The sequence below is a fragment of the Antechinus flavipes genome, chromosome 5 (assembly GCF_016432865.1).
Source record: "Antechinus flavipes isolate AdamAnt ecotype Samford, QLD, Australia chromosome 5, AdamAnt_v2, whole genome shotgun sequence".
In the NCBI taxonomy this organism is placed as follows: domain Eukaryota; kingdom Metazoa; phylum Chordata; class Mammalia; order Dasyuromorphia; family Dasyuridae; genus Antechinus; species Antechinus flavipes.
This window is the reverse complement of record NC_067402.1, coordinates 238,122,504-238,148,064: the sequence shown is the minus strand read 5'-3', so window position 1 is coordinate 238,148,064 and position 25,561 is coordinate 238,122,504. Positions and strand designations below refer to the sequence as shown.

Below are 25,561 nucleotides of genomic sequence, written 5' to 3'. Positions count from 1 at the left end.
CTACAACTCTCTTCTCCCCAAATGTAATCCTTTTCTCCAATCAGGTTGCTTCTTGGCTGATTGATCATATCAGAGTACTAAACTAAAGACTCTCTGGGTGTAATATCAGCTGCCATCATTCCTCAAGTGTTTTTTGTCTGGGGTCCTGGAACTGGGCCCTACTTCCCATTTCCCTGAGCAAATACTTCAGAATGAAAGCCTCTGTTGCATTTTGGACATAGGGTTTTTGTTTTTGTTCTCCCACCCTGTCTTCTATGCCAATATTGAGCTTTCAGATGCCCTACTTTACCACATAGAAAGCATTGAAGAGTCTCTCTGGAAGTCCCTTGCCAAAAGGGACCCTGTGTTCCCTTGTTCATCATAGCCTGGGTATAAAAGGTATTTGTGTCCACTGTGGTACAGTGTCTTATGATCTCCTTTAAAGGAGCATCCTTGTGTAGTCCTAGTATAATTCTTCTACAAACCTCATTAGCATTTTCTCTAGCAAGTTGTCTTATCATAATTTCTGTTGCTGCATTTTCACCAATAGTTTGTATGACAGCTGTCTGCAGACATCCCACAAAATCAGCAAAGAGTTCATTTGGATTTTGCACCATTTTTGTGAAGCCTTCCCCCCATCTTGTCTTCCAGGGAGGATGCCCCATGCTTTGATAGCAGCAGAAGCAATTTGCTCATATGCTGCTACAGGGTTATTAATCTGTGTTAAAGTGTCTGTTTAAGGACCTAAACCTGCTAGTTGATCAAAGGTGAATGGTATATTAATTCCAGATTTCCTATTTCATTGGGCTTGTATTCTACAGAGTTCACTATACTCAGAAAGTCATAATAAGTTTTGTCCAGGTTCTAAACATGTCTTTGATATAGATTTCCAATCACTAGTGGTTAAAATTTCATAAGCCAAATTCTCTAATACCATCTTAACATAAGATGATGTAGACCCATAAAGAGTGCAAGCCTTTTTCAGGTCTCTGATAATTTCCAGGTTAAAAGGAGTGTATCTTCTTTTTTCTTGACCTGAAGAGTCAAACTCTTCAATCACAGGATATGCTTCTATTTTCAAATCAGATGTATCCTGTCCTTCATTTTTAGCTTTAACTAGTGCCTTTTGTAATTGTATCATAGTGGGTGGACAAAGCTGCTGCATGGGTGGTGCTGATGTTGTTATTGTCTCTCCCACTCCTCCTCCTCCCTCCCCTCACAAAAGCAAAATTGAGGGGAAAGGGTCATGAGATGAGGAATGCTCCTAAGGGCTCCTGCTGAAAAGCACTATACTCCTTAATTTCATCAGCACTGTACTTAACTTCTTTCTTGTTCAATTCTTCATGCTTTTCAGCTGCTTTGTCAGTACCATCCTCCTCCTGCTCTTTCTCCTTTTTTTCCTTATTTTAAAATTTGTGGGATTCCTTAGAGTTAATTGTATTATAGTTTTATATATATATATATATAAAATGTTTCCTCAGGAATTGAATGAGGACCATTATCTTTGTAATATTCAAATAGCTGCTCTCCCGCTAATTTCCACTTATCTGGCTCTAATTTTTCTTCCTTAGAGAACCAAGGAGACATGCACTCTTAATATTTCTAAGAGTCCAATGATCTGCTGGCAAGTTACCAACAAACCTTGCTTCTTTATCAACCTAGCTATGCATGCTACACACTCCCCTTGGTGAAGGGAAGTCTCTTTTCTTAGTATTTTCCCCATTTTAGCTGAAAAACAAAAGTGACTAGTTTATTCACCCTATTTCCTGGTCACAGGGACTTTTACACTGAACTTATGATCCCATCAGTTTGAACTTCTGAGTGTAGGTCCTTATGTCCAGAGCCTCACAATGTAGTGGGCTTCTTTCAGTGCCCTACAATTAGGGCATCAAAATGTAATGTCCCGGCTAGCTCTCTGGAGGATCTTGGGACCAGCCTTGATCTTAGTGGAAGAGTGCAGGAGGCAGGTAGCCACCATGAGGATGGTCAAAGAGGGAATAGAGTCTAAAGTCTTTATTGTCTCCTTCACAGTCTGTCTCCTTCACAGTCTGTTCACTCTGACTGACTCACCCTGTTCCCAGTTCTCTCAGACCTTAAATACCCCATTACAATTACATCATTATATCATACTGAGTATATGCCAACTAGAGTGATTATATCATAATATCAAACTAGAGTGGTTATATCATTATATCATACTAGATATATGTGAACTAGAGAACCATTGTATCATCAATTCCACTGAGTTAACACCTTGTTGTAAGTGTCCTTGTTTCTCCAGAATTCTGGCCCTCTACACCCCTCTTCTTCCCTTTCTTATAGAACAACCCATGTCATGGCAGGGGATTGAGGTTACTTCCCAGAAATCTTGAGTAATCAAAAAATAAATCTTACAATTAGCTTAAGGGAGATCAGGGAGAAAAGATACAATGGTGCCTTTTCACATTTAGATGAATCTAAAATAATGCAACTTTTTATCAATAAATAAATATTTATTTATCTGAGGCAGTTGGAGTTAAGTGACTTACCTCGAGTCACACAGCTAGTAAATGTTAAGTATCTGAGGCTGGATTTGAACTTGAGTCTTCCTGACTTCAGAGGTCTATCCACTGCATCATCTAGCTACCCTCTAAATGCTCATTTATTAAATATCTTGTGCCAGAGACCATGTTAAGCACTGGAGATGCAAAATAAAGATGGAAACACTGTTAGTTTACCCTCAAGGAATTCACATTTTAATGAGCAAATAACTTGAATATACAATATAATTATAGAAATCTCATAGAACTGTTGAGTCAATAAGCATTTATTCAGTGATTATTGTGTTCCAGGCATTGCTCATTTTAAAAATAATATTTAATTTTCCCCTAATTATATGTTAAAATAATATTTAATATTTTAAAAAAGTTTTGAGTCCCAAATTCTATTCCTTCCTCTCCTCCTATCTCTAAGTTGCTAAGCAATCTGTTACAGGTTATATATGTGCAATCAGGTAATATTATTTCCATATGAGTCATTTTGTACAAGAAAACTTGAATTAAAAAAAGTATAAGAAAGAAAGAAAGGAAGTGAAACATAGTAAACTGCAGTTTTTATTCAGATATCATCAGTTCTTTCTCTGGAGACAGATAGCATGTTTCATTGAGGATTTTGGGGTTGTCCTGTATTATTGCATTGCTACAAATAGCTGCACCATTCAGAGTAGGTCATTGTATGATGTTGCTCTTACTGTGTACCACATTTTCTTGGTTCTGTTCACTTCACTTTACATCAGTGTGTATAAGTCTCTCTAGGGTTTTTTTTTTTTAAATCATTCTGCTTAAATGACATATAATTTTGACATCGCTAAAGTTTATACACATAAGAGTTAGTAATAGGAAGTGGATATTTATCCTATATATCTGTTGTTTTTGCAGATTTGTTTTCATGTTATCTCTCCTCACTTCCCTCATTAGAGCATGAGCACCATTAGCATAGACAAGGATTGTCTTTTGCCTTTATTTATATATCCCAGAGCTTAGCTAAGTGCAAGCATATAGTGGGCATTTAATAAATATTTGTCAACCAACGGACCTACGGGGGTAGGGGCTAGGTAGAATAGATTCAATAAATACAGGTCAACACCAGAAGCCTGAGGAGTGCATCTCATTCAGGGTTGACCTCTCTGTGAGAAGAGATGCCGATGAGGGAGGGCATCAGGGGAAGGGCTATCCTGTCAGCAGAACAGAGAAACTGGCTCTAATCTTTTCTTTAGAAAAGGAGAGATATAGGAGTTTTCACCTTTGGAGAAACAACTGCAGGGAAGGGCCTGAGCTTTTTAAAGATATGTTGATCAAGGCTTCAAGCTTTCAAGGTTTTCTCAAGTCCTTTCCCCACTATACACCATCAACTACCGGAGGGTAGCCTGGGCTGATCTGGGAGTGCAACATAGAGGGGATGGCCTAGGGGAATTCTAATTGGGGAATTCTAATTTGCCAAAACTCCTTCTGCCAATTCAGGTTGATACCTTTTTCTATTATTTAGAAGCTTAGAAAATTGCCTAAAGCACTGAACATTAAGGGACTTGCCCAGGATCATATAGACAGTAGTTATCAGAGGCAGAACTGGAACCAGGTCCTCTTGGTTGAGGCCAGTTTCCTATCAACTATACAAAACTGATTTCCTCCATACATAAAAGAAAAAAAAAGATTTTATGTACATACATACCTAGACCTATGTGTTTCTGTATCTATCTGTCTGTATATACACACACACTCACACATTTAACCCTTCCACATAGCAACTTTCCTTACCTCAGTTTCAATATATCACAAATTGGCATAAGAAATCAAATGGGAATTTTTTAGTTTTGTAGAAGCTGTAGACATGTGAAAGCCAGCAGATTATACAGAAAATTTTAGACACTCAGAATTTAGAAACCCAGAAATGCAATATATACATATATATTTTAAGGGAGCTTTTATATATATATATATATATATATATATATATATATATATATATATATATATATAGAGAGAGAGAGAGAGAGAGAGAGAGAGAGAGAGAGAGAGAGAGAATTGAATAATAGGAACCCACATTTTACAATAAGGCACTATAAACACCCATAAAAGAAAAAGAAAAAAATTCATACTTATCTAGTAGGAAGGAAATATCAAAATATTTTATGTGGATTTTCCAGCTCATAGGGCATACTATACCCCTAAATTCCACAATGTAGAAGGGATCATTGTAGATTCTCATATTTTTTAAACACACACACACACACACACACACACACACACACACACACACACGATGGAGCTTACAACTGCACTGACATTTTTGAGTCATTTTTGTGTGTGCTATTATCTGACATCTATAATAAAGCTTAAAACTGCACTGACTTTCAAGATATCTGTATATTCTATCTGTATGTTTGTATTTTGATCTCTTTGAAAAAATAGTTATAATTTTTTGTCAATAATAATGAAAATATATGTAATTTTTAAAAAGTTTTTCTTTAGAGATTTTATTAATTATCTATAGAAATGTATCAACGGAAAGATTTTACCCCTGACCTGCCTATATCTTTTTGTTAGTTGGCCTTTTCTTCTCTGTAGCAAGTAGTGAGATCAAAGAGATGCCTCTTTGTTTTGGACATGCAAGGGTAACTCCTGGTACATTTTCTTTAATTTGATGAGCATATAATTCTCAAAAAAGGGCAGAGAATTATCTGGGAGCAAATCAACATGTTGCAGAATGCCCAAAACATTCTAACTCTAGCTTGGAGTGCTCTAATTTAGTAATGTCAAAGAATAAAAGGAACAAGAAGGCTAATTCAGGATGAGGTGAGATGGAGGAATAATGAAATAGTGATATGGACTCTAGATTAATGCTAGATTATTGCATTATTAAAATGAATTATTAAATTAACCATCAACTTTCACAACTTCCCATCTTTCTCCTCTTTCCTATATTTCTTTGTCTCTCTGTATTTGTCTTCATATCTCTCTGGGTCTCTGTCTTTGTCTCCCTTTCTATCTCTGTGACTGGTTGTCTGTCTCCCTCTCTTTCCTTCTCCTCTTCCATTCCTTTCCTTCTCATCCATCTTTTTTTCTTTTTTCTTCCTTTTTACTCTCCTTCTCTTCTTCTTTCTCCACTCTGTGTCTGTTAGTCTGTATCTCTTTCTCTCTTCCTCCCTCTCTCCTCCTCTTCCATCTTTTCATTTTTTTGCATTGCTAAACTAATTGTTATAGGTCTGAAATGCATCAGGTTGCTGATTGTGAGGCTTCATTAAAGCTTTCTCTTCCTGTTTTTTTTTTTTTTCACCTGCTTCTCAAGTAGCTTGTATGACAATAAGGATGCACTTACATCCATTAAGGGGCATCCTAATCATAATAATATAATATGTCTTGCACATAGCAAAGTCTTTCATGCAGGGATGAAGAGGAGTGACAATGTAAGATCCTTGCTACAGATTGAGAAGGGAGATTAGAGTCCATTTTGTCCAATCCCTTCAATTTACAGATGACAGAATTAAGGTCCAGGGAGTTACTTGCTAAATTACTTGCCTTTTGTCACATTAGCAATAAAATACTGAGACTAGATTAGAATCCAAGCTTTTTAACCCCACAAATATTTCTTTTTCTATTTACCATGCTGCCTCTTGTCCCTAAATGGTAATTAGGTGGTACAATGGATAGAATGCTGGCTCTAAGAGTTAAGTTGACCTAAATTCAAATTTAGCTTGAGATTATGCTAAACCTGTGTAATTCTGGGCAAGAAATTTTACTACTGTCTCAGTTTTCTCTGCTGTAAAATGGAAATAATTATAGCAATTACCTCATAGAATTGGTGTACAGATAAAATAAGATATTTGCAAAATTGCATTTTCAAGGGTCCTAGGATTCATTTCAAACTTAAGAACACTGATATCACAAATTAATATTCAATTAGAAGTATTAGGATGCATGATCCTTTTTAAATTTTCATTTAGGGTTTAAGAACTTTTCACTTCTACTTAGGGACTACTACTACATAATTGAGCTAGAGTATCAGATTTTCTATTGTATAATGGAAAGTCACTTTCTTGTCTTATAAGAATGAATGAATTTATATTCTGGTCAAACCCAATTTGAATTGATTAAAGAAAACTAGTTGAGAATATGTCAATTACATATTAAAGATAAGAGAACAAGACCATCTAAAATATATTTCAAATTCATTTGTTACTTAGACAACATTGAATATTTGTAATTTTGTGTTTATAATAAAAAAAGTATCTTTCACAAGCAATTTTCAGGTCTACAATAATTTTATGGCAGAAACATAGTCAGTGTATTTTTATCCTTATTTTATAAGAAGAAACTGAGCCTTAGAGAGATAGTAATTCATCCAGTATCAAGCCATAAAAGCTTTAAAAAATATTTACTACATATTAGACACTAAATTAGGTGCTAGGGATATACAAAACAAAATAAAACAGTCCTTGCTTCAGAGAGTTTACAGTTGAATCATTGGAGACAACATATACATTTACACCATCCATATAAGTATATAGAAAATAGGCATATTTAGTATAAATACAAAAATTCTAAATATAAGGTAGTATGGAAAAAAAGAGTTAGAAGGCTGTGAATAGACTTCGTGCAGAAAAAGTACTTTTTTTGTGTCTTGAACAAAACCAGAGATTCTCTGAGGCATAAATGGGGGAAGGGTGCATTCTAGTGTTGGAGGGAATGCCAAAGGAAAGACACAAATAATAAATCTCACCGTCTGAATCCTTTTTATTTCAAACCTAGAGCTTCCAAAGCAGCCCATCACAATTGAACTTCGGGGTACAAAAGAAATTCTCCTTTTCTTCTTTTGTCCTCCAGGTGGCCCTTCTCAAACTTACATATATATGAGTGAGTGTTCATGTGTGTGTGTATACACATACACAATTGCAAATATCTACACATGCACAAATAAAGCTTCCTAACTGTTTTCTGGCATAATTGGCCATGATCAATGATATAGTATAGTATAGTATAGTATAGTATAGTATAGTATAGTATAGTATAGATATAGTATAGTATAGAATATAGTATAGAAAGGAAACAACAAATCAAATATATTCAGGAAATTTCTCATCTCATTTGAACTAATAGGCATATCAGTTTCTGATATTATATCATTGATAATACCAAAGATTTCTGCAGCAATATCTTTCTTTTTTGGGTCTTCAAAAGTAGTAGCTATAGCATTTATAGGAGCAATTGCCCATCTGCATTTTCATAGACATTTCTCAAAATGGAGACTGTGAGTACCAGAATGGCATCATTACTGCTGCCCAGTAATTCCAAATCCCAGAGAATTTGGGGTTTATGTGCCCATCAGAGTTTGCCTGGTACATGCTGCTTCCTTTTTTCTTCCTCATAGTGCCTTACTACTGCAACTAGGCCAGCTTCTCTACCCCTATATAAGGCAATTGGTTGATAAGTGGTAGGGACAGCTGGCCTCTTCTGCACAAGAGTTGTTTCCCTGGATGATTGCTATGAAGGATGGGCTAGAAGCAGGAATGATGGTCATGAGGATACTGCCATTCTCATAGCTCCCGTGCCTATCTGCTTGTTGATGGCATTTGATTAACAGTTGGTGCTGATGGTGTTGAGAAGATGGGATCCTTTCTCTACAACGATTTCTTCCCATAGTGATACTTATGGGGACTCGGTTGGAACCTAGACTAGTGATTTTAGGTTCTTGAGTTTAGGGTCCTGGGCTATCTTCATTAGGATCTAGGGGAAAATTATGGTCAAAGTAATTTTGATAGTTTGATTTGTTTGGCTCATGTTACCTTCTGTCACCTGGTGATTATCATGTGTAGTTTAAGTCTATAGCCTAAGTCCCTCATAATATTATTCACCTGTTTCATGTGTGTCCTATTTTTCCAGATATTTTATGATTTTAATCTCTTGAGGGCAGGGACTGAGTCCATAACTACAGTGAGACATTTGGAAAGATTGTTTTATTTGGTGTAACCTCAGCTTTTATTGGAAGTTCATTCACCCTTAATCATATCCTTCTTCAAGATGCATATTTGTTTGCATTCATCTGTGCTCAAGAACCATTTCTAGAATTCTATTAAAGGCCAATTGCCATAGTAGATAGAATGCTGGACTAGGAATCAGGGAGACTTGGGTTTAAATCATTTCTCAGATTCTTGCTAAATATGGAATCCTGGGTAAGCTGCTTAATCCCATCCAGATGGAAAAAACTACCATCATCAAGGGACACATTCTTCCTTACCCCTCACCATTTATTTTTATCATCCCCTCCCCCGGTTCTGGATAGTCCCAGAATCTATCAGAGAGCCAAGAAGTAAGACGACCAGATACCACAGGAATAATCTCCTTCCTTGCCTTCCCCTTATGGTTCCTTTCCATCTCTGGGACAACAGAGAATCCATCCAGGCTCCTTAATTGCTCCTATGGCTTAGATGGGATGGCAATGAATAATTTTATTCCTTCTAGTGATTTGGAGAATAATTAAATCTCACCATCTGCCTGACAGGATTGCCAAGATGTCTCTAGACCTTATCATCTGACTTGCTCCTATTCCAAGCATACTATTGGCCCCATTATCCGACCTACTGGCATAACCCAAGGTCCTCTAGGATTTGCCATCTACATCATTGCTGCTATGTTAGGACTCCTTAGTCTTTTCATCAGCCCCAATAAGTGGGAACTCCATTTGTATTCCTATCCTGAGCACAGTGTTTAATATGCTTTTTCATTCATTCATTAATTTTCTCAGTCTTAGTTTCCCCTCCTGTAAGTTAATAATAATAGCCCTTACCTCAAAGGATTGTTGTGAGAATCAAATGAGATAACATATTTAAAACACCTTATAAATCTTTAAGCAAAATATATATTTGAGTTATTAGAAATATGTTTTTAAATGCCTGCAAAAAAACTCTTTGCTTTGCATAGTAGCAGTACATGTTGGTACTTAATAAATATCCTGAATTATAAACCAATAAAGGAAAAGGGGAATCATTTGTATAATACCCACTATGTACTAGATAGTATGCTAAGCATTTTATAGATATTACCTTGTTTGATCTTCCCAACACCTCTGTAAGACAGGAGCTATGTTACACTTGAGGAAACTGAGGCAGGCAGAGGTGAAATGACTTGCCCAGAGTCACACAGCTACTAAGTTTATAAGACTGGATTCAAACTCAGGTCTTCTTGCCTCTAGGTTTAGAACTTTAAACACTATCATCTCGCTGCCTCTACATACTGTGTGGCAGATACTGTATTAAGCATTTTATTGCAAAGTGCTTTAAGCACTAAGCTAAGTGAATTATCTCATTTGATTTTATAACAACTCTGAGGGATAGGTGCTTTTGTTATCCCCATTTCACCTTTGAGGAAACCAAGGCAGTTAGTATTAAACACAACTTCTTGAGCATTTGAGTCATCCCAAATGAAATAAGCAGCATTGGGTTTAATGGATTCTTACTAAAAATCTTCCAGAAGAGACTGGATAATAATTGATCAGAGAAAGGATATTTATTCACCTAAAGTTTGGTTTTATAGTGTCTTTTAAGTTTCCTGTGATCTCTAATTCTCTTAATAATTAATCTCTGAATATTTAAAGACCTCATTATAGATGTTTTGGCTACAGAATCAGTCTTTTCACATCTATTTAAACTGGTCCACAAGACTCCTTTATGAGAGCAGAAGTTCAAGCCATCAGAAATTAAAGAGCTTGAACTAAAATGTTGTCTAAAACATTGTATTTCTGTGTGGGATAGCAACGCAACCCCTGACTCAAAATGACTACTTAGAGATGTCTCAAAGTGAAGATTAGAAGTTTTATTAGAATCTCCTGAGAAGCTCAGGGGCAGTCCACTCACTGAGTTCTTCAGAGAGAGGGAGTCGATTTTACAGAAGTTAAAAGTTAAATAATAGACCATAGAAACCCATGACACGCTCCCCTTATTGGGTTAATTTTCACTGCCTGCTCAATGTTTGCTCAAGTGGAAGTAGTAAAGGTTTGCTAAATTCTAGTCAAGCTGATATAGTTGACTCATTGCAGATAGGTTTGCCTAAGTTTATTGTGGTCAGTTTGTTACAATGTTTGCAAATGCTTGCTTGAGCTGATATAAGCACTCTATTGTAATGTTTGCACAAAGAATTTCATTTTTCCCAAACCCATCAGACCTTCATATACTAAAATTTAGGTTATGGGTTCAAATGTATTTCAGTTAATGATTTTATGAGAAACCACACAATAAGGACATTTATTTAGAGGTAAACCAGATTAAACCAGAGGGGTTAAAGGTTTCTAAAATAACTAAGGAAACTTGGTTTCCTCAGGCTTTCTTAATCAACAAATAGAGATAGCCAGTTTGGAGTTTCTCTAATATCTCCAGGCCATTAAATAGTCAGGTTCTTCTCTAAGCAGTTGAGTAAAGGTCAAGGGGTTACCTCAGGTATTTTCTGCTGGAAAAGTAAATCTTTGCTCTTCTTCCCAGAGCCTAATGATTAAACAGACCCTTGGTGCTGAGTCTTGAATTACCCAAATTTATTATTCTGAGAAGTCCTCAGTTTCCCATTTCACTCATTTCCTATAAGATTAAGAAGTAATTGTTTTTGAGTCATTTCATTTATGTCTAATTCTTCATGACCTTACTTGGGGATTTTCTTAGCAGATTTGCTGCAGTGGTTTGTTATTTCCTTCTCTAGATCATTTTACAAATGAGAAAGCAAGCAAATAGAGATGTGACTTGACTGGGATCCCACATTTGAGGCCAAATTTGAACTCAGTAAGATGAAGCTTCCTGACTCCAGAGTGGGCATGGGCCACAAAGTTCCTTTTTAAACTCTCCACTTATTTTCTGTATGACTTAGCCATCCTTTTTCTTTTCTAGGTTTCAAGTTCATCATCTGTTAAAATGAAGGAGTCAGGCTAGATGATCTCTAAGGCATCTTTTAACTAGCTAACCCTAAGATTTAAGTCCATGAAATTTTTTAAAAATTATTTTGGAACCAATGGAAAAATCAATTTCAAAATAACTGAAGCAATAAATCTCTGACTGGAGAAAAACAGGTCCCTGAAACTGATATTAACAAAGGAAACTAGTTTTGTACCATAAGGAAATTTGATCAGAAGGCGCATTTACCCTTAATCAGCTGGTTTGTTTTCATTTCTTTAACTGAATGGAAGATATGAGAAAGGATATAAATTGTTTATTATTTAAGCATAATCTGGAATTTAGTCCCAAGTACTGGTAAACCCATAATGTTATTGCCATAAAAATTAACTTCCGTGCTCTTGTCAACTCTATAGCATTTTATTTATGAACAAGACCATAACAAAATTGTGTAAGCTCTGTTTGGAAGGATCCTTATTAATTTAGAGTTAGTTTTTACAAATCTATCACAAATAGATTTGAGTTCCAAGAGTTCCTTTGTGAATTGGTTGCTTAGAACTAGAAATATTTTTTTTCTTATAAATGTTTCAGATAATGGTGGAAGTAACTAATCTATTATATAATTGAAACTTTTGTGAGTACTTTTAAATATTTACATAGTAAGAATGTTGCAGCAGGATGGGTTCTTCAAAGTCATCTACTTACTTTCTCTATTTTACAGATAAGGAAGTTGAGGCTTGGGGAGATTAAATGCCATGTCCAAGTTCATCCAATTAGTAAGACAAAGATGAATCTTGAACCCTGCTCCTCCTACTTCAAATTCTATTCTTTCATTTAATGTGAAGTGCTACTTCCTATTCCCTCATTATATATATATATAGATGAGGACTATGTAACATAAGGGATAATTCACAAAACTTCACAGGTCGAAATAGAAAAGCAAAGACTTCTGATTCGAAGTTCAGTATGCTTTCTATGTTACTACGAAGGATGTATAGTCAATGGGTTGTTATATTTGTAGGATTCATTCTGAAAGTCAACTCATTTCAGAGGTCTAAAAGTTAAATGGAGTACAGATGTTTTTTCTCTTGAGTGCCTTCCAGTTCTTATTGTTTGGGGTAGAGTGATGGAATTTCCTAAAGGTGTTTGAATATGTTGAAGATAGGCAGAAATGTATTTCTTTTCTCTAGGAGGCAGTACATATCAAGTGTGAAAGAAAAGCACAAAGTCCTACCTCAGACGAAGAATGTATTTCTTGGGAACTCAAAACACACAAAGCTAGTGTGTTGTTCACATAGAGCTATAAGCACAGGAGTGATTGACATTTTTGTATTTTTACTTGTCAGCATCACCTTATACTCATATGCAAAACATAAAAATATTTTTAAATTGGAAACAGAATCTGAATGCATAGGGTAAATTCTATACATTTACTATAAGTAAATGTGGTATCGTATATGGAGGGTAAGAAGGAAACTGAAAGTATACTAGTTTAATACCGTCTTTTTAACAGATGAAGATACTGATGTTCATGGAGACTAAATTATTTAGAATGGTCACATAGTGTAGTATGGGTCAAAAATGGGATTTAAACCCAGGTCTTCAAACTCCAGAGTCAGTGTACTACAAATTTTCTAAGAAGTTTCAATGGGGATTATTTTATAATAATTCATCCTTTCACAAACTACAAAAGAATTCATTAAGAGTAAGCTTTTAAGTGAAAAGCTTTTCCCCATTCTTGATAATGCTATGTAACTATAAATATTTGCTCTTTAAGGCCATTGATGGAACAAGCAGGACAGAGATAGAAAAACAAAAGGAGAAAAAATGAAGCTGAAAATGCACCCTGCTGCTTGGAGAAAACTAAGAGAAGTTTTCTATACTCTTTCACTTGAAAGGGAGCCAGCTTAGAAACTAAGCACTGACCCACATTTAACACCGTACACCCAGATAAGGTCAAAATGGGTTCATGACCTAGGCATAAAGAATGAGATTATAAATAAATTGGAAGAGCATAGGATAGTTTACCTCTCAGACCTGTGGAAGAGGGAGGAATTTATGACCAAAGAAGAACTAGAGATCACTATTGACCACAAAATAGAAAATTTTGATTATATCAAATTGAAAAGTTTTTGCACAAACAAAATAAATGCAGACAAGATTAGAAGGGAAACAATAAACTGGGAAAACATTTTTACAATCAAAGGTTCTGATAAAGGCCTCATTTCCAAAATATATAGAGAATTGACTCTAATTTATAAGAAATCAAACCATTCTCCAATTGATAAATGGTCAAAGGATATGAATAGACAATTCTCAGATGAAGAAATTGAAACTATTTATAGACATATGAAAATATGCTCCAAATCATTATTAATCAGAGAAATGCAAATTAAGACAACTCTGAGATACCACTACACACCTGTCAGATTGGCTAGAGTGACAGGGAAAGATAATGTGGAATGTTGGAGGGGATGTGGGAAAACAGGGACACTGATACATTGTTGGTGGAATTGTGAACACATCCAGCCATTCTGGAGAGCAATTTGGAACTATGCTCAAAAAGTTATCAAACTGTGCATACCCTTTGATCCAGCAGTGTCTCTACTGGGCTTATACCCCAAAGAGATACTAAAGAAGGGAAAGGGACCTGTATGTGCCAAAATGTTTGTGGCAGCCTGGTTTGTAGTGGCTAGAAGCTGGAAAATGAATGGATGACCATCAATTGGAGAATGGTTGAGTAAATTGTGGTATATGAACATTATAGAATATTATTGTTCTGTAAGAAATGACCAGCAGGATGAATACAGAGAGGCTTGGAGAGACTTACATGAACTGATGCTAAGTGAAATGAGCAGAACCAGGAGATTATTATATACCTCAACAATGATACTGTTTGAGAATGTATTCTGATGGAAGTGGATCTCTTCGATAAAGAGAGCTAATTCAGTTTCAATTGATCAAAGATGGGCAGAAGCAGCTACACCCAAAGAAAGAACACTGGGAGATGAATATAAACTGCTTGCATTTTTGTTTTTCTTCCCAGATTATTTATACCTTCTGAATTCAATTCTCCCTGTGCAACAAGAAAACTGTTCAGTTCTGCACACATATATTGTATCCGGGATATACTGTAACCTATTCAACATGTAAAGGACTGCTTGCCATCTGGGGGAAGGGGTGGAGGGAGGGAGGGGAAAAATCGGAACAGAAGTGAATGCAAGTGATAATGCTGTAAAAAATTACCCTGGCATAAGTTCTATCAAAAAGTTATTATAAAAAAATTAATTTAAAAAAATAAAGTTAAAAAAAAAAAAAAAGAAAAAGGGAGCCAGCTTAGCCAAATGGATAGCTCATAAAAAAGCATTTAAAATGAGAACTGAGAAAATAATGTGGAGCTTGCAATTCTTCCTTTTCCCTATTCTACTGACCAGAATGAATAAAAATAGAATTTGCATTTTCTGAGTTGATTGGAAGAAAGGTTTTGCTTGCAAGGAACTGATTAGAGGGGGAAAGAATCCTCTGTTGTTGGGCTGGGAAAAGCATGTAGCATGGTGAACTTCAAATCCAGTGAGAAACATGTTTGAATCTTACCTCTGACATATTAAAATGAAACTATGGGCAAATCATTTAATTATTTGAAGATAAAACATTTATTATTAAGATAAACAAAGTGCTATAGAAATAGGGATAAGTGCCATCTAACAGTACATGAAAGTGTTTCCTTTGCATCTTATGGTCTAGAGTTGCTTATGGAACTCTTTTCATGGTCATTTTGCTAACAAAAACAGCAAATAAATTTATTGGTATATTTCAAGTAATAGGTAAAAATCTCTATCTTCTTATAGAGATTAGCTACAACTAGTAATTTTGACTTGCCTTAAATTTATAACATGGCAATTGTCATTCCCTTTGGGTTACAATTACTTATTTATCTTCATAAATGTTCTTATAATCGGATCTTGCTAATTTATGATCCAATGCATAATAAAGATAATGAGGGTTTATTGTTCTTATTCATCTTTTGTTTCTTTTCTAGTAGAATGAGCCTGGAAGTTTTCATTCCTTCCTTAAGGTCCTAAGTCACAAAAATAATGATCCCATAATTATTGGCTGCAAACCTAGAAAATCACTAATCTTTTTTAAAAATTTAATTTATGAACACATTTTCACAATATAATAGAACAAAAGATCATTCATTGCTAATGAAACTGCAAATCTATTATGTATCAAGTCCATAGTAAAGTCATGTAACTTTCTTTTTTCTCTCTTTTTTTTCTTCCTCCAGCTGTCTTACTCTGGAGATGGCTACCATAAGACAGAAATGTGTGTGTATGTATGTATATATGCATGTGTGTGTGTGTGTGTGTGTGTGTGTGTGTGTGTGTCTCTGTGTGTGTAAAATCACCTACTTCTATTTATCACTTGTTTCCCAGGTTTCAGATTAGTGTCTTACTTCATTGGCCCTTTGTAGTTAATATGGGTATTTAAGAATGACTTAGTTACTATTACTGTATAAAATTTATAGTCATGAAAAAATTTTCTAAATCCTTATTGGGTGGAGAAATACAATTAAAACAAACTTGGGATGTCATTTTATATTTATTAAATTGGATGAAATGGAGAATGTGACACATGTTGGAGGGTATGTGGAAAAATTGGGCCACCAATTCAATGCTATTGTAACTATGAACTGATCTGACCATTTAGGAAAGCAATGTAGAATTATGACCAGAGTTATTAAACTGCCTATACCTTTTGAACCAACAATATCACCAGTAAGTTTATTTCCAAAGATAATTAGGGGAAAAGGAAAAAAAATTCTAAAATATTTATGGAAGTTCTCTTAGTATTGCAAAAAACTGAAAATTGTGAGGAGACCTGTCAATTGGGGTATGGCTAAACAAGTTGTGATGTGTGATTGTGATGGAATACTGCTGTACAATAAGACATGATGGGCTCAGTATAGAAAAATGTGGGTAAACTTATATGAAATAATGAAGCGAGAAAAGAGCTGAATACCCAGTAATTCTGACTTGCATTTGATTGGCAACAATGGACCAAATGTCATTTTCATTGAATGATTAGTACTTATGATAATAAAATCTTCATCATATATGTGTATGGCCTTCCTCCAAACAACTCCTTTTCTGTGGGCAAGCATGATTTCAAGAGTGGATGTAGATTTGATTTTTCCCTACCTGAATGTTTCATACTTTCCAATTGCATAATGACAACTCTCCAGGAACTTTTAATTTGACCACTACCCTAAATGATAACTTTTGCCTTTATTCAACTCTTTCCTTTAAATGCATATTTAAAACCATTTATCGTGATAAGCCATATTTGTGTAAATCAATGAACAATGAACATAGCACATATTACAACAGTTTCTAAATATTGTCCCATAAATACTTTAGTTTAATTATTTAACATAATAAATTGTTAATTGGTCTCAAGCATATATTAAGCATATACTATGTGCTAGGCTTGTGTTATGTGCTGGGGATATTAAAAAAGAGCAGAGATAATTGAACTTAAAGCAAGAACATTTAGTCCTTCTTAATAATTCTATTATCTCCAATGGGGTAGACAAACATTCTTCTTTTTTTTATAAGTTTTTATTGACAGAACCCATGCCAGGGTAATTTTTTACAGCATTATCCCTTGTACTTACTTCTGTTCTGATTTTTCTCCTCCCTCCCTCCACCCCCTCCCCCAGATGGCAAGCAGTCCTTTACATGTTAAATAGGTTACAGTATATCCTAGATACAATATATGTGTGCAGAACCAAACAGTTCTCTTGTTGCACAGGGAGAATTGGATTCAGAAGGTAGAAATAACCCGGGAAGAAAAACAAAAATGCAAGCAGTTTATATTCATCTCCCAGTGTTCTTTCTTTGGGTGTAGCTGCTTCTGTCCATCCTTGATCAATTGAAACTGAATTAACTCTCTTTATCGAAGAGATCCACTTCCATCAGAATACATCCTCAAACAGTATCGTTGTTGAGGTATATAATGATCTCCTGGTTCTGCTCATTTCACTTAGCATCAATTCATGTAAGTCTCTCCAAGCCTCTCTGTATTCATCCTGCTGGTCATTTCTTACAGAACAATAATATTCCATAACGTTCATATACCACAATTTACCCAAGCATTCTCCAATTGATGGGCGCTCATTCATTTTCCAGTTTCTAGCCACTACAAACAGGGCTGCCACAAATATTTTGGCACATACAGGTCCCTTTCCTTTCTTTAGTATCTCTTTGGGTTATAAGTCCAGTAGAAATACTGCTGGATCAAAGGGTATGCACAGTTTGATAACTTTTTGAGCGTAGTTCCAAATTGCTCTCCAGAATGGCTGGATGTGTTCACAATTCCACCAACAATGTATCAGTATCCCTGTTTTCCCACATCCCCTCCAACATTCCGCATTATCTTTCCCTGTCATTCTAGCCAATCTGACAGGTGTGTAGTGGTATCTCAGAGTTGGGTAAACAAACATTCTATACAAATTTTTCATACTCCAGATGTCATCATTAATTAAGGATGGAACCCTGACTAGTGAATTCAAAGCACATTCATGGATCCATATCTCCTTTAATTTAGAAACCAAAAAAGAATCTTGCAACTTTTAACAGTAGAAGATAAGGGAATGTAAATTAAGCATTACAAATTTTTTTTTGAGAAATTTATAAGAACTAAATTAATTTAATGCCAAACATGGAATGAAATAACCAATGGAACCAAAAAGAGTAGAAGTTATAAATATATAAGCACAGAAGTTCCTGGGGTTTTTTTTAGTAGATTATGGTGAAAAGCATAAAAGATCACTTTGTCCTATAGGACAATTCATGTTGATCTTTAAGGTAGAAATCAACTTATTTAAAGTTATGGGTTTTTTGAGAAAATAGCTCATAATAGTTGGGCGTCTGGGCATCTATAGTATATGTTTAATGCATGTTTGATGATTAAATAATAATTTATTATGTTGAATAATTAAAGTATTTATTTGTAAGGTAAAAGTTATTCCAACATGTGCTTTGTTCATTTCTCACTGATTTACACAAATGTGACTTAACACTATAAATAATCTTGAAAACATATGGTGGAATGGACTCTGAGAGGGAAGGGTTAGGGAAAATGGAGACAAAGGTTATCATTAGTATAATGGCCTCTGGAAATCTGATTTCATTGATCTAAGTAAGGTTTATTGTGAAAATTTCTTCCACCAAGGCAGAAAGTTGATTCAATATTGTCTTGGGACTCTGAGAGGATTGAATTTCCACATTGTAACATAGTTAGCATACATCAGAAACTAAGCTTGAATCTAGATCTAGTTTCCAAGGGTAGTCTTTTCACTTGTTTATTGTCTTACATTATTTCATTTGGAATTTTTTCTTAATAGAGCGCCACCAAAGCAAGAGAATTCCATGTATACTACTTAGTATGGAATAGCAAATAATCCTGAAATTAGAAGAAGAAAAACTGGGTTCAAATCTTAGTTGTCTCTTATTAGGATTTATTATTACAATAAAATAATATTGTGTTCAAAAAGACAGGTGACTTTTTGAGTCATTTCAGTTAAACAAATACTTACCAGATGTGACTTGCCTTCTCTCCTCAGTGTTCTAGTCTTTCACATTTTCATAGATATCAAAAGAGAAGTATCAATCATTTTCCTTGGGAAACAATTTGAGAACCAGACTTTCCATGACTCTAGTACCCCTTTCTGGTATCCAGGTGCTTCATTAAATTTTTTTTCTTATTAATGTCTTTCCATTTCACCTAGTCATATTACATTCTAAGCAATTTCTTTTCTTCTTTGGCACTTAGATCTTTCAAATATTTGTAGATTGTTTTTCTATTTCCTTTTAGTTATAATTTAGCTAGGCTAGATGTATTATACATAGCACTTTTCACAAATTCATTTACTTAATCATTTTGTTGTACCTTGGCATTTTTAAATATTTAAGTTACATTTTTAAAATTTTCTCCCTAAATGAAAGCACCATAGTTTGTATCCTGTTCCCCAGCTTAACTATGTGTCTAACTGTGAGCCAAAATTCATGAAGAAGGGGAGGGATAGTCATGGGAGAATTTTAAGGGAAACTTAAGAACCATATTTAAAGCTATTTAATGATGAAGGCAGCAAATAGTGGGCTTCAGAAATAGAGTAGTCTTTTTCTAAACTCTTCTGGGCTTTGTCCAGCTAAATCATTCTTTCCTAGTCTTTATTCCTAGGAATCACAAATTTTCATAATTGGAAGAGATCTCGGAAGCCATTTAATTCAACTTGTACCCATCTGACAACTTCTGCTCCAACACATCTAACACCAGTTTTGAAGACCTCTACTGAGAAAAATCCATCTTGTAAAAAAAAAAAACAACAACCACAAAAACCCCAAACTCATTCCATTTTTTGAAAAGATCTAAGTGTTAGAAAAAATTTTCTTAGCATTGTCTTAATATTTGCCTTTTTGTATTTTTTCCTTACTCTTAGTTTTATTCACTATAGTGAAACAGAATATATTGAATTTCCCTTTCATAGGGTACCTATTCATCATTCCTTTCTCTCTACCTTGACCCTCCAAAGTTTACTTTTCTCCTGGCCAAAGACTCTAGTTAGGATATAACTCCATGTAGGTGATATAATGGATAGAGAGTTGGACTTAAAGTCAGGAAGACCAGAATGTGATTTGTGCCTCAGCTCTTTACTCTCTGTGTGACCTTGGGCAAGTCACTTAATATCTCAACCTCAGATTCCTCATCTATTTCACAGGATTGCTACAAAAAAAAATCAAATGGCATGTAAAGAAATTTGCAAACCTTAAGATGCTGTAATTTTATGGTAGGTATTAGTATTAATCAAATTTTAATGACATGATCAAATTATTTTAATCAATTGTTGATAATTATGCCCTTTAGAGACAGCATAGAGGAGTGATAAGAGTTCTGAACATGCAAGCAGAAAAACCTGGATTCAAATTCCATGTAAGACACACATTAGATGTATCACCCAGTACAAACTTTTCCATGCCTTAAATTCCTCAACTGTTACAATGAGAGGGTAGGACTGTATATCTTCTAGCTCTAGAATTATGAATAATTGCTTTCATAGGATCATGGATCTAGAGTTGGAAAGGACTCTAATAGTCATTTGGTCTAGACCTTTCATTGAACAGGTGAAGAAACTAAACTACAAAGAAGCTAAATGACTTAACTAAGGTCACATAGATAGGAAGTCTCAGAGATAGGATTTGAACTCAAATTCTTTGAGTTTGGAGCCATTGCTTTTCACACTATACCATATTCTTCCAAAAATATTACTACTATTACAAAAATGATGCTATAAATGTTTTGGTTCATACAGAACCTTTCTTTTTAAATTGATCTTCTTGTATTATTATGTTTAGTAGTGGGACTTATGGGTCAAAGGTATGGACATTTTAGTCATTTAGCAATATTGCAAATTTCTTCTGAGAATTATTGGATATCCACTGATATTCATTAGATGTTCATTAGAGTACCCAATTTTCCAGGGCTCCTCCAAAATTGAATATTCAAATCTTTTGTAATATTTGGAAAGCTTTAAATATTAAATAGTTTGTGTTTTGTCCCTATAACATTAAGAGGTCTCAAACAAGAGAATGACCAGATTATACCTGTGTTTTAGGATGTAGACTTAGGAGATGTATATAGAACGGATGGGAAAATTGCAGGGTAGGAAACTGATATGGCAGTCATGGTGAGGGCCTTAACTTGGAAGTTGGACACATAGGTTAAGACAAGAGGGTGGCTGAGAGATTATTGAGGTAGAATCAAGAAGATTGGGCAACTGTGGAGAGAAGAAATAGAAGGAAAGAGTGGCTCTGAGGTAAGCAACATCACTTGGTGACTGAAGGAAAAACAGTGCCTTAGAAACAGAATTTATGAAGAGGGATGGTTAAGGAGTTAAAGATAATTAGATTTGCTTTGAACATGTTAGGTTTAAAATATCTACCAGATCTAGGTGATATATTTATAGGATCTATAGGATCTAGCAGGAAGCTGATGACTAGAGAAATGAGGATATGAATATTTCAATCTGAAAGTTATTTTTATAAAGATAATGATTAAATTCATGATAAGCAGGTCACTGAAAAAATTAAAGAGAGAAGAAAAGAGGATCCATAGAGTGCTGGGATGTACAAGCATGTATGGAGGCAATTATATGATTTTTCCAAAGAAGAATAAGAAAATAGAACAGAAGAGAACCAGGAGAGAGAATAGTGTCATGAATTGGGGGGGAAGAAAGGGATGGCTACAATTAATAATACCAAACATTGCTAAGACATTAAGAAAAATGAAGCCTGAGAAAAGACCATTGCAGTTGATAAGTAAGGAATCACTTGGTAAACTTGGAGTGGACAGTTTTAGATAGGTAGTAGAGTTGAGATTTTAAAAGGATTGAGAAGTGAATGATATATGAGAAACTGGAAGCTATGAGTGCACATGGTCTGGGTGAACAGTTGCAAATTGAGAGAATATTTTGAGGTACTGAGTGTTTAAGTAGCTTGCATGAATTCATAGAATCAATATGTCTTCAAGGCAAGACTTGAACCCAGGTTTTCCTAAAGCCAGTATGCTTTGTTGCCTCTTTATGATTCTTATGTCTTCTGTGTACTTTGTCACAAAACTTTTTTCTCCTTTCCCTTCTCTTCAATCTTGGGCTTTCTCTTTTCCCACCTACTCCTTCTCCTTGAGAAGTTATTGCTTTAATTCCTCTAGGAAAAATATTACCATTGTTAACTGACAAAGGCTTCCAATAAAATTAAATTCCTAATTTAACAGGAGACTTGAGTTCTAGAACTAGTTAAAGGAATCTGGGAATATTAATAGTGCAATGTGGGAATGTTAATAAGGAGCGCTTTGCAGAAAATCAATATTAGTTGGGAATATTAATAGTGCAATGTGGGAATGTTAATAAGGAGCGCTTTGCAGAAAATCAATATTAGTAACCAATCTTATATGTTCAATGTACCATAAATGTACCTACATTAATAAAAATATTGATTTGACTTTCAATTTCTAGCAGAAAATGTTTGACTCTAAAGAATAAAATAATTAAGTTGGGGCTGACATATCAATGAATAGTCAAACTTTAGGTGGGATTTATTATATCAAACTAGTAAAAGGGTTTATCTTCTTTTTGTTTAGTCTAAATAAGAGTTTTGGGAAATGTTTAAATAATGTGAATTTTTTTTATTTTTTGCTATTAAATTTAATATATAATTATGAGTCTTAGGTTCAAGGAACTATAATTTCCTTTGACAACAATTCTCTCCTGTATTCAGCTAATGGATTTAATATACTTTATCATAGTTTCTTTCTCCCTTCCCCCCTTTCCTCTCTCTCTCATTTTTCTTTTTCTCAATCTATTTCTATTTCTCTCATTTTATCTGTCTTTGCCTATCATTCTCTGCTTCTATCTCTCTTAATCTATTTGTGATTTCATTGATTCCAGGAGCTCCCTGCAAGTATCCATCTCCAGCAAGGTAGGGACTTATAGGCTTACAGAGTTGCCTAGGACCCTAGGAGGTTAATCTTTTTATTTTTATTTTTTAATACACATTGCTTTATAAATCATGTTGGGAGAGAAAAATCAGAACAAAAGGGAAAAACCATAAGAGAGATGAAAAAAAGCAGAAAAAAAAGGGAAATAGTATGTGTTCACTTACATTAAGTCTCTGTAGTTCTTTTTCTAGATGCAGATGGCATTTTCTGTCCAAAGTCTATTGAGATTGCTTTGAATCACTGAACCACTGAGATCCAAGTCTTTCATAGTTGATCACTGCACATTTTTGCTAGTATTATGTACAATGTATTCCTGGTTATACTTGTTTCACTCAACATCAGTTCAAGTAAATCTTTCCAGGAATTTTTAAAATCAGCTTGTTCATCTTTTTATAGAACAATAATGTTCAATTCATATACCACAACTTGTTTAGCCATTCCTCAATTGATAAGCACCTACTCATTTTCCAATTCTTTGCTACTACAAAAAAAGCTGCTACAAACATTTATGCACATGTGGGTCTTTTTCCTTTCTTTATGATTTCCTTGGAATACAGATCCTGTATAGTGCATCTGGGTCAAAGGATATGCAAATTTTATAGCACTTTGGGCATAGTTTCAGATTGTTCTCCAGAATGGTTGGATCATTTCACAGCACCACCAACAATGAATTAGTGTATCACTTTTCCCATATCTTCTTCAACATTTATCATTATCTTTTCCTGTTATCTTAGCCAATCTGAGAGGTGTGAGGTGGTAACTTAGACTTGTTTTAATTTGTTTTTCTCTACTCAAGACTGATTTAGAACTTTTTTTTCATATAACTATAGATAGCTTTAATTTCATCATATGAAAATTGTTCATATCCTTTGACCAGTTATCAGTTGGGGAATGACTTCTATTCTTATAAATTTGACACAGTTCTTTATATATTTTAGAAATGAGACTTTTATCAGAAACACCATCTATAAAGATTTTCTCCCAGCTTTGTGCTTTCCTTTTAATCTTGTTTCTGTTGGTTTTGTTTTGTAAAACCTTTTTAATTTAATATAATCAAAGTTAACCATATTGCCTTTCATAATCTTCTCTAGTTCTTCTTTGGTGATAAATTCCTCCCTTCTCCAAAGATCTGATAAGTAAATTATCCCTTGTACTCCTAATTTGAATATTCACAATATGTTGAATTTTTAGATGAGTTGTTTTGTTCATGGCATTTTTTTTCCCATTTCACAAATTCAGTTTTTCTTTTTTTTTTTTTTATTATAGCTTTTCATTGACAAAACATATGCATGGATACTTTTTCAACATTGATCCTTGCAAAAGCTTCTGTTCCAACTTTTTCCCTCCTTCCCTCCACCCCCTCCCCTAGAACAGGTATTCCCATATATGTTAAATATGTTAAAGTATATATTAAATACAATATATGTATACATATTTATACAGTTGTCTTGCTACATAAGAAAAATCGGATTTGGAAAGAAGGTAAAAATAACCCAGGAAGAAAAATAAAAATGCAAGCAAACAATAACAGAAAGAGTGTAAATGCTATGTTGTAGTCCACACGCATTTCCCAGTGTTCTTTCATTGGGTATAGCTGGTTCTGTTTATTACTGATCAATTAGAACTGATATGGATCCTCTCATTGTTGAAGATAGCCACTTGATCTTCATATACTATTGTTGTTGAAGTGTATAATGATCTCCTACTTCTGCTCATTTCACTTGGCATCAGTTCATGTAAGTCTCTCCAAACCTCTCTGTATTCATCCTGCTGGTCATTTCTTACAGAACAATAACATTCCATAGCATTCATATACCACAATTTACCCAACCATTCTCCAATTGATGGGCATCCATTCATTTTCCAGTTTCTTGCCACTACAAAAAGGGCATTCCCTTCTTTAATATCTCTTTGGGATATAAGCCCAGTAGTAACACTGCTGGATCAAAGGGTATGCACAGTTTGACAATTTTTTGAGTATAGTTCCAAATTGCTCTTCAGAATGGTTGGATCTGTTCACAACTCCACCAACAATGCATCAGTGTCCCAGTTTCCACACATCCCCACTAACATTCATCACTATTTTTTCCTGTCATCTTAGCCAATCTGAGAGGTGTTCACTGGTATCTCAGAGTTGTTTTAATTTGCATTTCTCTGATTAACAGTGATTTGAAACACCCTTTCATATGAGTAGAACTTGTTTCAATTTCATCATCTGAAAATTGTTTGTTCATATCTGTTGACCATCAATTGGAGAACGGCTTGATTTCTTATAAATTAGAATCAATTCTCTATATATTTAGGAAATGAGGCCTTTATTAGAACCTTTAACTGTTAAAACTGTTTTCTCAGTTTATTGTTCCCCTTCTAATCTTGTCTGCATTAGTTTTGTTTGTATAAAACTTGATATAATCAAAATTTTCTGTTTTGTGATCAGTGATGATCTCTAGTTCTTCTTGGGTCACAAATTCCTTGCTCCTGCACAGGTCTGAGAGGTAAATTATCCTATGTTCTTCTAATTTATTTATAATCTCATTCTTTATGCCTAAATCATGAACCCATTTTGATCTTATTTTGGTATATGGTGTTAAGTGTGGGTCCATGCCTAGTTTCTGCCATACT

General features: G+C 34.6%; 1 protein-coding gene across 4 annotated transcripts in view; it reads left to right on the top strand.

Annotated features, from left to right (window-relative positions):
* Window positions 1–25,561, top strand: part of PTPRR (protein tyrosine phosphatase receptor type R) — a 394,529-nt gene that overhangs the window by 62,059 nt on the left and 306,909 nt on the right. The window lies entirely within an intron of this gene.